At 37.5% G+C, this 15,000-nt stretch overlaps 2 protein-coding genes across 2 annotated transcripts in view; one reads left to right on the top strand and one right to left on the bottom strand.

Moving 5' to 3' along the window:
• Positions 1–15,000, top strand: part of LOC135200669 (unconventional myosin-Ia-like) — a gene marked incomplete in the record, with an annotated part of 253,582 nt that overhangs the window by 155,305 nt on the left and 83,277 nt on the right.
• Positions 1–15,000, bottom strand: part of LOC135200585 (unconventional myosin-Ia-like) — an 81,611-nt gene that overhangs the window by 56,409 nt on the left and 10,202 nt on the right. The gene's annotated exons all lie outside the window — the stretch shown is intronic.

The following is a 15,000-nucleotide window of genomic DNA, read 5'->3' as shown; positions in this document are numbered from 1 at the left end:
GCGTAACCATGCAGTCATAAATGACGGTAACACGACATTTAAAACGGAAAGTCCCTTACCGAGGGACACCACATGTTCATTACCGGTAGGCTGTCGTTGGTGGACATAAAAATAAATGCATGGATGCACATTACCTTTTATATAGAATTTATTACAGATGTAATCGCTTATCATAATTATTTAAACAAGCCCACAGTCGCATTTCAATGCTAAAATAGGCTAAGTTTCCAAAGAGAGGTGAAAGCTAGAGCGAAGTAAAGTTGAAGAAGTTGGACAGTTGGGTATGAATCGCAGATAGATGAAAAGTGAGGGGCAGAATGCAGCAATGTGCCTGCAAAATAACAGGATGCTGAGGGGAAACTTTAGAACCTTCTACAGTATGCCGTTGAGGGGAAACTTTAGAACCTTCTACAGTACGCCGTTCAGGGGAAACTTTACAACCTTCTACAGTACGCCATTGAGGGGAAACTTTAGAACCTTCTACAGTACGGCGTTGAGGGGAAACTTTAGAACCTTCTACAGAACGCCGTTGAGGGGAAACTTTAGAACCTTCTACAGTACGCTGTTGAGGGGAAACTTTAGAACCTTCTACAGTACGCCGTTGAGAGGAAACTTTAGAACCTTCTACAGTACGCCATTGAGGGGAAACTTTAGAACCTTCTACAGTACTCCGTTGAGGGAAACTTTAGAACCTTCTACAGTATGCCATTGAGGGGAAACTTTAGAACCTTCTACAGTGCGCCGTTGAGGGGAAACTTTAGAAACTTTTATAGTGCGCCATTGAGGGGAGACTATAGAACCTTCTACAGTGCGACGTTGAGGGGAAACTTTAGAACTTTCTTCAGTACGCTGTTGAGGAGAAACTTTAGAACCTTCTACAGTGCGCCGTTGAGGAGAAACTTTAGAACCTTCGACAGTACACCATTCAGGGGAAACTTTAGAACCTTCTACAGTAAACCATTCAGGGGAAACTTTAGAATCTTCTACAGTACGCTGTTGAGGGGAAACTTTAGAACCTTCTACAGTACGCCGTTGAGGGGAAACTTTAGAACCTTCTACAGTACGCCGTTGAGGGGAAACTTTAGAACCTTCTACAGTATGCCGTATGCCGTTGAGGGGAAACTTTAGAACCTTCTACAGTACGCAGTTGAGGGGAGACTTTAGAACCTTCTACAGTGCGCCATTGAGGGGAAACTGTAGAACCTTCTACAGTATGCCATTGAGGGCAGACTTTAGAACCTTCTACAGTGCACCGTTGAGGGGAAACTTTAGAACCTTCTCCAGTGCGCTGTTGAGGAGAAACTTTAGAACCTTCTACAGTGCGCCATTGAGGAGAAACTTTAGAACCTTCTACAGTATGCCGTTGTGGGGAAACTTTAGAACCTTCTACAGTACGCCATTGAGGGGAAACTTTAGAACCTTCTACAGTGCGCCATTGAGGGGATACTTTAGAACCTTCTACAGGAGGGGAGACTTTAGAACCTTCTACAGTGTGCCATTGAGGGGAAACAATTAGAACCTTCTTCAGTACGCCGTTGAGGAGAAACTTTAGAACCTTCTACAGTACGCCATTGAGGGGAAACTTTAGAACCTTCTACAGAACGCCATTGAGGGGAAACTTTAGAACCTTCTACAGTATGCCATTGAGGGGGAACTTTAGAGCCTTCTACAGAACGCCATTGAGGGGAAACTTTAGAACCTTCTACAGTACGCAGTTGAGGGGAAACTTTAGAACCTTCTACAGTACGCCATTGAGGGGAAACTTTAGAACTTTCTACAGTACGCCGTTGAGGGGAAACTTTAGAACCTTCTACAGTACGCTGTTGAGGGGAAACTTTAGAACCTTCTACAGTATGCCGTTGAGGGGAAACTTTAGAACCTTCTACAGTACGCTGTTGAGGGGAAACTTTAGAACCTTCTACAGAACGCCATTGAGGGGAAAATTTAGAACCTGCTACAGTACGCCGTTGAGGGGAAACTTTAGAACCTTCTACAGTACGCCGTTGAGGGGAGACTTTAGAACCCTCTACAGTATGCCATTGAGGAGAAACCTTAGAACCTTCTACAGTGCGCCTCACAGGCAGGGCCGGTTTTAAACCGCGCCTTAAGTTGGGGGTCGGGGGGCAGCGGGGGCACCAAAGTTACCGTTTGAAGCCTTTTCTGTATTCTAAGAGAAATAAACCGCCACCAAAAACATGAAATGAAGAATGAGGAAGTATATTCCTAACATTATGAAGCAGAAAATTTTTACTTGGAAAATCATCTTTCTATTAGACATAAAAAAAAACCGTCTTCATTTCCATAAGAGCAAGAAGAATTGATTGATGGTGTCTACTCAAACTGGCGTCACAACAGAGCAAGAAGAATAAAACATGCGAACACAGCCCAGAATAACCCAGTTGAGAATGGAACTCATTTCTGTTTTTTTTTTTACATGAATAATTATTAGCGATACCCTAAGGTTATAAATGACGAACGTAACTATATATAAAGATTAATTATGACTATCAAAGGACCATGATGTTGTAAATCGTGTGCATCTACGTGTACTAGTTTCTGATATACACAAGATGCTAAATGTATGCGTTGAGGTTTACTTAGCCTTCCAATTTAATGAAGCCACATAAATTACCATAAATCTATCTATCTATCTATATAGCCATCTACCCACTGTATATGCATGTATATATATGTTATACATTGCGGAGAAAGTGCCTATGATTAAAACATACACACACACACACACACACACACACACACACACACATATATATATATATATATAATATATATATATATATATATATATATATATATATGTAAAAAAAAATTCTTCTGTTAAAACTGGATGCGTTTCAAGTATAAAAGGCCCATTACAAAACTGGTTTAAAGCTAAGGACTACATTTCGTTGGACTGACTTCTGCACTTATGCATATGTTTTTTTGTCCATGAGGAAGAATGTCTCCATTACCAGGCCGTTTTCCATAGTGGCGGGTGGCTAAAAAAAAAAAAGAAGTCAATGACAAATATGCATTTTAACCACAGAGTCGCAGAGGAGACCCTTAAAAACGAACTTCCAGCTCAGCGGAACACCACAGAAGACGCTTCAGCACAGAACCAAACACCCTTCAACACAAACTACATTAATCACCTCTGTCTCTCTCGCCTTCTGGAGCTCCCTTGATGGTAAAGCCTTCTTTTTCCATCACCTCCTTCACAACGCCTGATCAATCCTTTTGAGGTGTTCCTCTCCTCTCTCCAACCATTCCAAATCAAACACTTGTCGTCAATCGTTTATCCTCCATTCTTACTACATGACCAGACCTTAAAACACACCGATCAATCGCTTCACCCATGCTAACCTTTTCACTGGATATCAACTTATCTCTGTATACCTTACACCTTCAGTTCTTGCACCACTTATACCGTACCAACAGTTTATTGCTACAGATTCATATTCAACCTCTTTTCTTTCATTTGCAAAAGCAGAAGTTGGCTCAAAAACCCCTTCCTGCATTTCCAATTAGCTTCCACAGACACATCAAGTCTTCCCAATCTATTGCAAGCCTCCTCCTGCTCTTCTTGTTTCGCCTACTCTGAAACTGAGGATATGAAAAATGCACTATGGTACTACTTTGCGGATACTCTCTCTCTCTCTCTCTCTCTCTCTCTCTCTCTCTCTCTCTCTATATATATATAAATATATATATATATATATATATATATAATATAATAAATATATAATATATATATATATTTTTATATATACTTCTCTTCTCTCTCACTCTCTCTCATCTCTCTCTCTCTCTCTCTTCTCTTATATATTATAATAATTAATAATTATAATATTAATATATATATATTATATACACACACATACATATACATACTCATTATTGCGAGTATACGCTGTTGTGTGCAGCGAAGACTGAGAGCTCGAGTATCTAATTTTTAGTGAGAGAGAGAGAGAGAGAGAGAGAGAGAGAGAGAGAGAGAGATGTGGGGGGAGTGAGTGTTGAATGTTATGGAGAGAAGAGGTGGGCCAATTCACACGATAAAGGTTGGGCTCCTGGTGAGAAATAGATCAAAAGTTTGGGAAAACAGCCACAGAATTTCACTTTCATTTCTTCTCAGTGGCCTGAAGTCACTGCGATTGTTCTCGCTTTATATACTGTCAGGAAAAAGATGAGTCACGCATAAAGTGCAAGCACACATGCAAGCAAGTACGAGGCTATTTTGCAAAAAATAGCAAAATAACTAAATAAAATTGCGAAAGGAACTTGGCAACACTCCTCCATCAACTTCACGAACAACAAACTTCCTTCCTTGAGATAAAGAAGAGGAGATGGAGAGTGAGCGATGTACGATGACGGACCAAAACATGAGACGTCTTGAGTCTAAGAGTGACTGGAGTAAGATGACGAACCAAATCCAGCTCTGTTTTGAGTCCAAGAGTGTTACCTAACAGTTCAGTAAGATAGCCACAGATGCGCCTTACTCCGCATGCGCTTCATAAATTAAACGAAAAGAAAAAAAAATTATACTGAAATGATATAGCACCCTTGCCCGTCAGGGATTCTTTTCTGGTCTGTTGGACATCGCCCAAAATAAAGTCAGGGTGTATAGCCTTTCCCCGTTTTTATGCTCCCTGATGCTGGCGGGAATTCTTGCTGGTTTAATGCACCGTATCTAATTAAGGAAGTTTCGTGCTCTCTTTCTGTACTCCTTGGACAACAAAGTTAAGGCTGGGTACGGGGACCTACTTTTCGGGAGAGCTGGGTGCATGTCTCGGGACAAAATGCCATTCCTATTTCTCCGCGGGAGGATGCAACAGGTTATCTACACGCGATCACTCATGAGACGCGAAATAATCTTCCACTAAAATTTCATTCAGCACTTCAATTCGATTCTCATCCGACGTCTTATGACTGAGTGAATATGTTTTCTCATTTTAACTCTAATTCCCTTTTAAGATTTTAAAACGCAGGGCAGGCACAATAATAGAGGAAAGTTTTGACGCTTATCCAGATACGAGAAAAAGAATTCAAAAGTTGTATGACTTCCTTGGCTTAGGAAGAAGCTGAAATACAAATCTGGCTGACAGTGGTTATTCACATGTTCTGTGTCGAGGGAATGTCGTTCACATCTTTCCAAAATGCTTCCAAAGGCAGGATACAGAAGGGGTCGTATCGTCTGCTCTTCAGAAACAATGCATCTTGAACAAAGGTAGCGTCCGCTTCGACTTTTACTTCTATATCACTCGAATTTGGGTTCGACGGTGATATGGACTCGTGCGCAATCTAAAACTCCTCACTGCTATAGTTTACATCCTATCGGTATGATGTGAAAGATATGGCACTCAATTTACATGGCAGTGATTACAAATCATGTCCGATATAGTCATTCTCTTGCAAAGAAATAACGCTTTCGTGTTATCGAATTGTCAGTGAAATAATATTAGTCAACACAATTTGAGCTTTAGGTCTTGCTGATTGGCACCATCTCTAAAAAAAAAAAAAGAAAAAAAAAAAAACGACGATCCCGATTCCATTCAGTTTTCTAATGATCACTCACGAATGAGGAGTAGTGACTGCTTTACCCGACTTTCAATTATGCAGCGTCGAGTCACTGAGTTACAAATAGAGAAGTTAGTCATCCTACCAACAAAATTTGCAGTTTATTTTTAAGATTAATCTAGTCTTCTTAGAATGATAAAACGTATTTTCCATGGCTGCCAAGTTAAATAAAAAATCAATGGGTTTCAAATGTTGGAGTTCGTAATTTTAGGCGTGCAATGTGCCAGTGATTTACATATCTGTTCCAGAGTTACTACTCTTAGAGAAATAATTTCACTCTCAGAAACGTACCTGAGAAAACGGATCGAATTTTTGCAGCCAGTGTTCACTGGTGTCTCTTTGAAAGCATTTAGATGTAGCGTTTCTAAGTTTCTGGATAATGAAATTGAAAACACACGAAATTGCAACACACGAAATTGCAGGAGAATTATGTTTCCCCTAGATTTTGTTTATGGTTGATCCCATTGAGACAGGAAAAACTTTATAATACCGACAGATAAAGCGCTTCTGACTTTGAAAATATATAAAAATAAATATCTTTAGTAACAATTCGTGCATCGAAAATTCACATACACACACACACACACACACATGTAAAGCAAACAGAATGGGAGTACAAAATTGATTGTTCAACATGTAATGTACCTTCTATTGGACAGTCTGATTACGAACTGAGCCAGCGAGTGACAATACATAATGTAAGCGTTGGAAACAAATTCAAGTGCCAGTTTTTACCACGACAGAGTTTTGACCACCTGTCGACTGCAAATCACACAAAGTAGTTTTTAAAAGTTCATCATTACACGGCTGATTGTTAGTCAAAGGGAACCTTAAAAACAAGAAATTGAACGATGATAGTTTTAATTACGATGGGTGAATTTCTGAAGTTTTAAAATTGTCAGGTAAAACAAACTGTTAAATATCTTATAAATTTCTTATTTTTGCATTATGAATTTGGTAACTGCCTATTCCACCAAGTATCTTCTTGAAAAACAGTTTCATGCATAAGTAGGGAGTTTGTCCAATTATTTCTATTGTTGCCTGTGACCTCATATTGCTTCCTTTCTTAACTGTACTATTGAAACTATTTTGTACCCTGAAGATGACTTTTACTAAGAGTCGAAAGTCCTGGTATCTTGCGAGAGGTTCTTATAGATTGTCTAAGTAATATATATATATATATATATATATAGATAGATATATATATATATATATATATATATATATATATCCAAACGATTGAATATACCTGTATACGAGTATGAAATCTCAAATAAATGTTATCATATACTGTCCACCTACTTTTGTTCACTATACACACACACACACACACACACACATATATATATTATATATATATATATATATAATATATAATATATATATAAGTATATATATGTATATATAATATTTGCATGTTTACTGAAATAATAAAGTATTCCTCAGTTGAGGCGTTGCCATTGAACCAACGAAAATGCTTGCGATTGAGGTCACTGTCTCTTATCTCTTGACGGTCCATATTACGAATAGTTGTGAACACACCAGATGAAGTAAATAATAAAAAAGTCTATTCATGCTTAAAGGGAAGAAATGACAATGATTTCATGAGTCGAGGGATAGGAGTCCACCCAAGAGGGAAGCTATAGTTACACCCCTATTAAGAAGACGGTTACATTACGAGAAAAGAATAAAGCCTCATCTGGCGAGATGTTTAACATTTATGACAAGGGGGGGGGGGGGGGGGGGGGGTGGCTCACAATGCAGTTGACTAATAGTGGTAAAACCTTTATTTCCTTCGCTCCTTAGTGTTAAAACGAAACAGTTAAAACGAAACAGCGTTTCTTGCTACGCATATCAACTCTCCAGGGCCAAGATGGACTGATTAATTAAATTATATATTGTATATATTGTTAAGAAGTGACCCGTGCGTTTATGTTAACTTAATTATTTTATCACGAAGAACAACAAATAAACGTACTAGGCCGATTTGTAACAGAAGTACTGCACTGTGAAAACCCTTATGAAAATGCATTCTCTCTCTCTCTCTCTCTCTCTCTCTCTCTACAACGCAAAATCAAGGCACAAGATGCAACCATAGCATTGACAGAGAGAACAAATCACACAGGAACCTTTCGCGTGTCCCTAAAATTGCCGTTGTTTGTCTAAGAAAGTTCATAAAGAACTTTTCCACCGATCCCTTCTGACCTGCCCTCCGCCATGCTCGTTCCGTCCTCCCTCCCAGGCTGAACTCCCCTGCATTTCGACGTCAGGGAATTTAGGGTTTGCAGGATTCTCTCTGTCCTCTCCGCATCCGCTACCCTCTCTCTCTCTCTCTCTCTCTCTCTCTCTCTCTCTCTCTCTCTCTCTCTGTATGTGTGTGTGTGTGTAAGTACACAAACGCAAATGCAAACACACATATTATATATATATATATATATATATATATATATATATATATATATATATATATATATATGTGTGTGTGTGTGTGTGTGTGTGTGTGTGTGTGTAGTTGGACTTCACAATTCACCTTTCCCGCTAGATATTCTCTCTCTCTCTCTCTCTCTCTCTCTCTCTCTCTCTCTCTCTCTCTCTCTGTGTGTGTGTGTGTCTGTGTGTCTGTGTGTGAGTGTGCATTCAGCAGAAATTCCCCGAGCCAGGAGCTACATAAAGTTCTGTTATCTCTACAACATCAGTTTCCGAAGAGGGAAAAGTCTAGATAGCGAGGGAGAGAGAGAGAGAGAGAGAGAGAGAATTGCTACTGAATTAACGGGTGTCCACAAGATCTCTAACCTCTTTAGTAAAATCAAAACTTGAAAGAAGAATGTCAGGAAACAGAATGATCTTTTAGGTCTAAAAGAACTCGTGTAAAGATCTCAGAACTATTTGAAGTCACAGGAAAATTAGTAATAAAAAGGTCGCAAAAACCTGTATATGCACACTCATAAAACAACTGATCAGTGATTTTGCGTGTTTTGAACACTAAGTCAGATAATAATAATAATAAGGAAAACTAGATGATGAAGTAGCCCCAGGACTCATGCAGAAGAGTGTTGTGCTCCAAGAAACAGCGCTGATAGCAAGAAAAGTGATGGACTCCTAAGGAGGCAGGATGCAACCCGGAACCTAATCGAATAGGATGACTGTCATAGAAAATAATAATAATAATAATAATAATAATAATAATAATAATAATAAAAAGCATTGTTTCATGAGATATAGAAATAATAATCAAGATACAGGATACATTACACAAAAAAAAGCAAGTTTAAATAATATTTACAAATACTCAGTCGATTAACCGAACTCACTTCGCAAATCCTCATCGTCTTGGCAGTGCACGTAAAAACCCCCCAAAAGCCATTTATCCGTTTTAGTTATCTTTCTCCCTATACTGCCCCCATCCGGTGTTTCCTCCGTGGCTCCGTTTATCCATGTAACTACATATAACATCTCCTGTTATAAAAGGCTGCCTTCGATTTCTCCATCTCTCTTTTAACACTGGGAGCCCCCGTGAGGATATCAAATCAGCAGCCCTATCCGCCCTCATATGAACGTCATTTTCATATTTTAATATTCCAGAGGAAAGTCTCTTGTCGTTTAACAACGGAATTCCATTGTATGGTTTGTACCTACGAAAATATTCATCTCTGAAGAAGTGATTTTACGGCTTAACGCGCCTCTGAAACTAGGCTTATTCAAAACTATCCTACGCCATTTGTACAGTGGATAAAAAGTCTCAAAATAACTATACCTGAAACTAAGACGCATACTCTCTCTCTCTCTCTCTCTCTCTCTCTCTCTCTCTCTCTCTCTCTCTCTGAGATTTACAAAGCAGTATTCGTGTGGAGTATTAGCTAATCTAATGATAGTTATTCGGTTCATGGAAAGCCCAAATCACCCACATACACTTATTCACGCCTCGCTCAAACTCTCCGAGTTTCCATTTTGGCAACGCCCCAAGTCTTGGTCTCAACCAAGCAAAGCAGGTTAAATTGCTTTCTCCTGCGCCAAAAATGAAAGTTTACCAATCTGTACCTTGATGTTCCAACTCATTTATGCAACCTTTCAACTCTTAATTTTGTCATTCGCGTACTATTAATTTTCGGATACTGGCCCCCGGTGTCCCATTCCTTTTAGGACACTGGCCCTCCACGTCTCCCTTCACTTGGGAACACAAACCTTCTGCGTCCCATTCATTTTGGACACTTGTCTTAACTTTGGTGGCAGGAATAAAAACAAGGTTCTACAAAGCAGTAAACAATGATCTTTTTAGGTAGGATTCGGTACGTTCTGTTCATCTTTTCGCTCGCTTTTCATTCAGCTTTTGTTTTAAATAAATATCTTTTTGCTTGTATTTTTCCAGTGACAAATGTTTGACTATGGGATATTTTCTATACCGAAGGTATATTATTAGATATTTTCTATCCATTACCTACTTCAGTTTGGAAATTAAATACAGTTTTTTCGTCTGATTCTTCCTTATTTTACTTTTTCCCATAAGTGCATTCTATTATGGGGAAGTCTGTTAAGTAACTAAATTAAAGTACAAACAAAAACAACCTCTTAGATATCTTAGATTCTGACTAATCGCGACATGATCAACCCTAGTCTGACTATTCACATGGTCAACCCTATTATGACTAATCGCGACATGATCAACCCTAGTCTGACTAATCGCGACATGATCAACCCTAGTCTGACTAATTGCGACATGATCAACCCTATTCTGACTAATTGCAACATAATCAACCCTATTCTGACTAATTGCAACATAATCAACCCTATTCTGACTAATTGCAACATAATCAACCCTAGTTTGACTAATCGTGACATGATCAACCCTAGTTTGATTAATCGCAACAAGATCAACCTTATTTTGACAATTTGCAACATGATCAACCCTAGTCTGACTAATCGCAACATGATCAACCCTATTTTGACTATTCGGAACATGATCAACCCTAGTTTGACTAATCGCAACATGATCAACCCTATTTTGACTAATCACAATATGATCAACCCTATTCTGGCTAATCACAACATTATCAACCCTATTTTGACTAATTGCAACATGATCAACCCTATTCTGACTAATTGCAACGTGATCAACCGTATTTTGACTCTTCGCAACATGATCAACCCTAGTCAGACTAATCGCGACATGATCAACCCTATTCTGACTAATCGCAACATGATCAACCCTAGTCTGACTAATCGCAACATGATCAACCCTATTCTTACTAATTGCAACATGATCAACCCTAGTCTGACTAATTGCAACATGATCAACCCTAGTCTGACTAATCGCAACATGATCAACCCTATTTTGACTATTCGCAACATGATCAACCCTATTCTGATTAATCGCAACATGATCAACCCTATCCTGACTAATCGCAACATGATCAACCCTATTTTGACTATTTGCAACATGATCAACCCTAGTTTGACTAATTGCAACATGATCAACCCTATTTTGACTAATCACAACATGATCAACCCTATCCTGACTAATCGCAACATGATCAACCCTATTTTGACTATTTGCAACATGATCAACCCTAGTTTGACTAATTGCAACATGATCAACCCTATTTTGACTAATCGCAACATGATCAACCCTATTTTGACTAATTGCAACATAATCAACCCTATTCTGACTAATCGCAACATGATCAACCCTATTCTGACTAATCGCAACATGATCAACCCTAGTTTGACTAATCGCAACATGATCAACCCTATTCTGGCTAATCGCAACATTATCAACCCTATTTTGACTAATTGCAACATGATCAACCCTATTCAGACTAATTGCGACATGATCAACCCTATTCTGACTAATTGCGACATGATCAACCCTATTCTGACTAATTGCGACATGATCAATCCTATTCAGACTAATCGCGACATGAGCAACCCTATTCTGACTAATAGCGACATGATCAACCCTATTCTGACTAATAGCGACATGATCAACCCTATTCTGACTAATCGCAACATGATCATCCCTATTCTGACTAATCGTGACATGAACAACCCTATTCTGACTAATCGCAACATGATCAACCTTAGTTTGACTATTTGCAACATGATCGACCCTAGTTTGACTAATCGCAACATGATCAACCCTATTCTGACTAATCGCAACATGATCAACCTTAGTTTGACTAATCACAACATGTTGAGACGGAACACCAACTACAAGTAACAGAACTCTGTCGAAAGCTAGGAAGAAGCAACTAGAGTTTTTATTTGCTGATGAAATCAAGCATCAGGAAATATAGTAAAGCCTCATGTGTTGTGGCCAAAGTTAAAACCTTTCGTCTTTGGATATTGTATATCGAATATTAACTCCTCCATACAAATTAACGAGATAGTTTTACCAACGCTGAGAATAAAGCAGGCCCACCCCTCTGTGTTGCGGTGTCTTTGAGGTTGTGTGTGCTACTTAAATGGTCTATAAGGTTAAAAAAGCTACATCGTGGAGACTGAAGGCTAAAATCACCTACTTTTCTAGGTTTTCAAGACTGAAATTAACTACTTGGTCTTGACGGGCACAGAGGACTATCTTCATGGATAGGAAGAGCTTTGTAGGGTCTTCACGGGTATTTGGACCTAATATGCGGTCTGTAGGGATGAAATGAATAACAAAGTGCTGCTTTTAAGACTAAACTACGGTATTTTGTGAGTTCTTCCAAGTTACACTGGACTGCTTCATGGATCTTTAAAGTTAAAAAAAGCTGTCAGGGGATTTTAAGGCTAAAAACGAGCTATACTGCGGGTCTCTTAAGTTAGAATTACCTGTGTCGCGATCTTTAAGACAAAGAATAACACAGCATGACGTTTTAGTCTAAAATGAATTACACCGTGGTATCCTTAAGTAAAAAAATAGCTACATTATAGGGTCTTTGAAGCTAAGAAGAGCTACTTCATTTGGTATTCAGGCTAAAATGAGCTACTTCATTTTCTTTGACTCTAAATGAGTTCAAACTAGCTACATTTGGGTATCTACAAGGCTAAAACGATGTTATTTTTTATATTTATGTCTAAAATTATATACGTCATGACTATTAGGCTAAAAATATCTACTCTGTGTCGTCTTTTGGGCTGACGCTACCTAAATTGTTTTCAAAGCTGAAATGAGCTTGTGTGTGGGATCTTTAAGGCTATGTGAGCTACTTTATGGTATTTAAGCCTATAATGAGCTTCACTGAGAGGTCTTTAAAGCTAAAATGAGCAACTTCGTGGGTTTTACACTAAAAAAAGAGTGACATCATGGGCTGTCTGATAAAATGAGCATCATTATGGGGTCTTAATGGGTAAAAGGAGATATAATGTGGAATCTTCCAGCTAAAGCGAGATACATCAAGGGGTTTGTAAAGCTAAAAAAAAGCTCATTTGTGGTATTCAATGCTAAAATGAGTTAACAGGAAGGTAACAGAGGTTACTGAGAAGAATTGAATCGCGGCTTTTTAAAGAAAACATAAGCTTTATCAGAGGCACTGAGGCTGAAAAGAACTAAGTCGTGGGTCTTTTCATGCTAAAACTAGCTATACTATAAGGCCCTTAACGGACAAAATTAAAAGTCCAGAGTATTGGAGGCTTCAAAGATAATTGTCATGGGATTTTTAAAGCTTAAAAAAGCTACTTCGAGGGTCTGCTAAGCTAAAAATTACCTATCTATATGATTTTTTGAGGATGAAAGTCCTCAATAGCTTTTAATCTTCCGGATACCTTTCATCGTGAGCCATTTCTCAGTCAGTGCACTTTGTGTTCAAAAACTATAATCTTGACGAATGACTCTTCTGTGTTTATATGACTCCTAAAAGCTTTGTTAGGAAGCCTCAGAAGGTGTAAGTAATCCCAACGACTCCCAGAGGTTCGTCTAGAAAATGTAAGAAACTCCCCAGAGTTTTGACGATTCCTTGAAAATCTCTTTTGAAAACCCAAGATGCTTCTAAATGCTCTTCATTATTTCAAAGACGTCCACCCTCCAGGAGCTAATCTCTGCGAAGGAAGATCTCGCAGTTCATAAATAAAACATACAAAGCTCTAAAATACCTCAGTGTCCCCTGAAAGCTCCAGAGAACACATGAATTTTACAGAATCTCAGATGCTGCAAGAGATTCCGAGACGTTTTAGAAAATGCAAGTAAATTACAAAAGACTCGAAATTTATCTTCGTAAGGAAAAGTTTAAAATTATTATCTAGGATGACTAAAAAGTTCCATAAAAACTCTAAAAAATTTAACCACACAACAGAAGTCGCCTTACAGAACCACAAAGGCTCCGCAGCAACCAGAGGATATATCGGCAAAGGAAGGTTTGTAAAGCTTCCTGTTGACGTAACAACATCGCCGAGGAAAACGACCTTGCATCTTGCAATAGCAAGATCTTTCCAACGACGTCTTAAAGGCTGCAATTGTTTCGAAAGATGAGGAGATGGGGGGCGTTACTGATGGCTGCACGTCAAAGTAAGATAGAGATGAAGTGAGTTATTCTCTGTACTTATGCATGTATAAAAAGTACTTATGCATGTATAAAAGAAATAGAGGGAGGAAGGGAGAGACTGACTTTGCATACATTCAATATACATGACATAGTAGACTGTATGTATGTATGTATGCATATATGTATGCATGTATGATGCATATTATGTATATATATATATATATATATATATATATATATATATCTATATAAATATATATATATATATAATATATATATATATATATATATATATATATATATTTATATATATCTGAATAACTTGATCACGAAGTATATAAAACGTGATGCTATGTATAAATAAATTTTGGTTTTTTGCCACGAAGGAAAAAAATGAAAAAACGAGTTAGCCGAGTACTTTCGGTCCTATTCGGACCTTTACTGAGGCATATGCCTCAGTAAAGGGTCCAAATAGGACCGAAAGTACTCGGCTAACTCGTTTTTTCATTTTTTTCCTTCGTGCAAAAAAAACTTTATATATATATATATAATATATATATATATATATATATATATAAATATATAATATATATATTATATATATATATATATATATATATATATATACATAATATATATGTATATGTACATATAATTATATACCATATAGATACATGTCATGACATATATATATATATATATATATATATATGTATGTAGGTATGGATATATATATTATAATATATAATATATAGTATATATATTTATATATATTACATATATATATAATATACATACACCCCCCCCACATTATAATATATACTGTATATATGTCTATATATATGTATTATTAATTAATTATGGTACTATACATATATATGATATATATATATAATATATATATATATATATCAACATATATATATATTTATATATAAATATATATAATATATAAAGTTTTTTTTTG

Source organism: Macrobrachium nipponense, chromosome 27 (assembly GCF_015104395.2).
Source record: "Macrobrachium nipponense isolate FS-2020 chromosome 27, ASM1510439v2, whole genome shotgun sequence".
Taxonomy (NCBI): domain Eukaryota; kingdom Metazoa; phylum Arthropoda; class Malacostraca; order Decapoda; family Palaemonidae; genus Macrobrachium; species Macrobrachium nipponense.
This window is presented reverse-complemented; position numbering and strand designations above follow the sequence as displayed.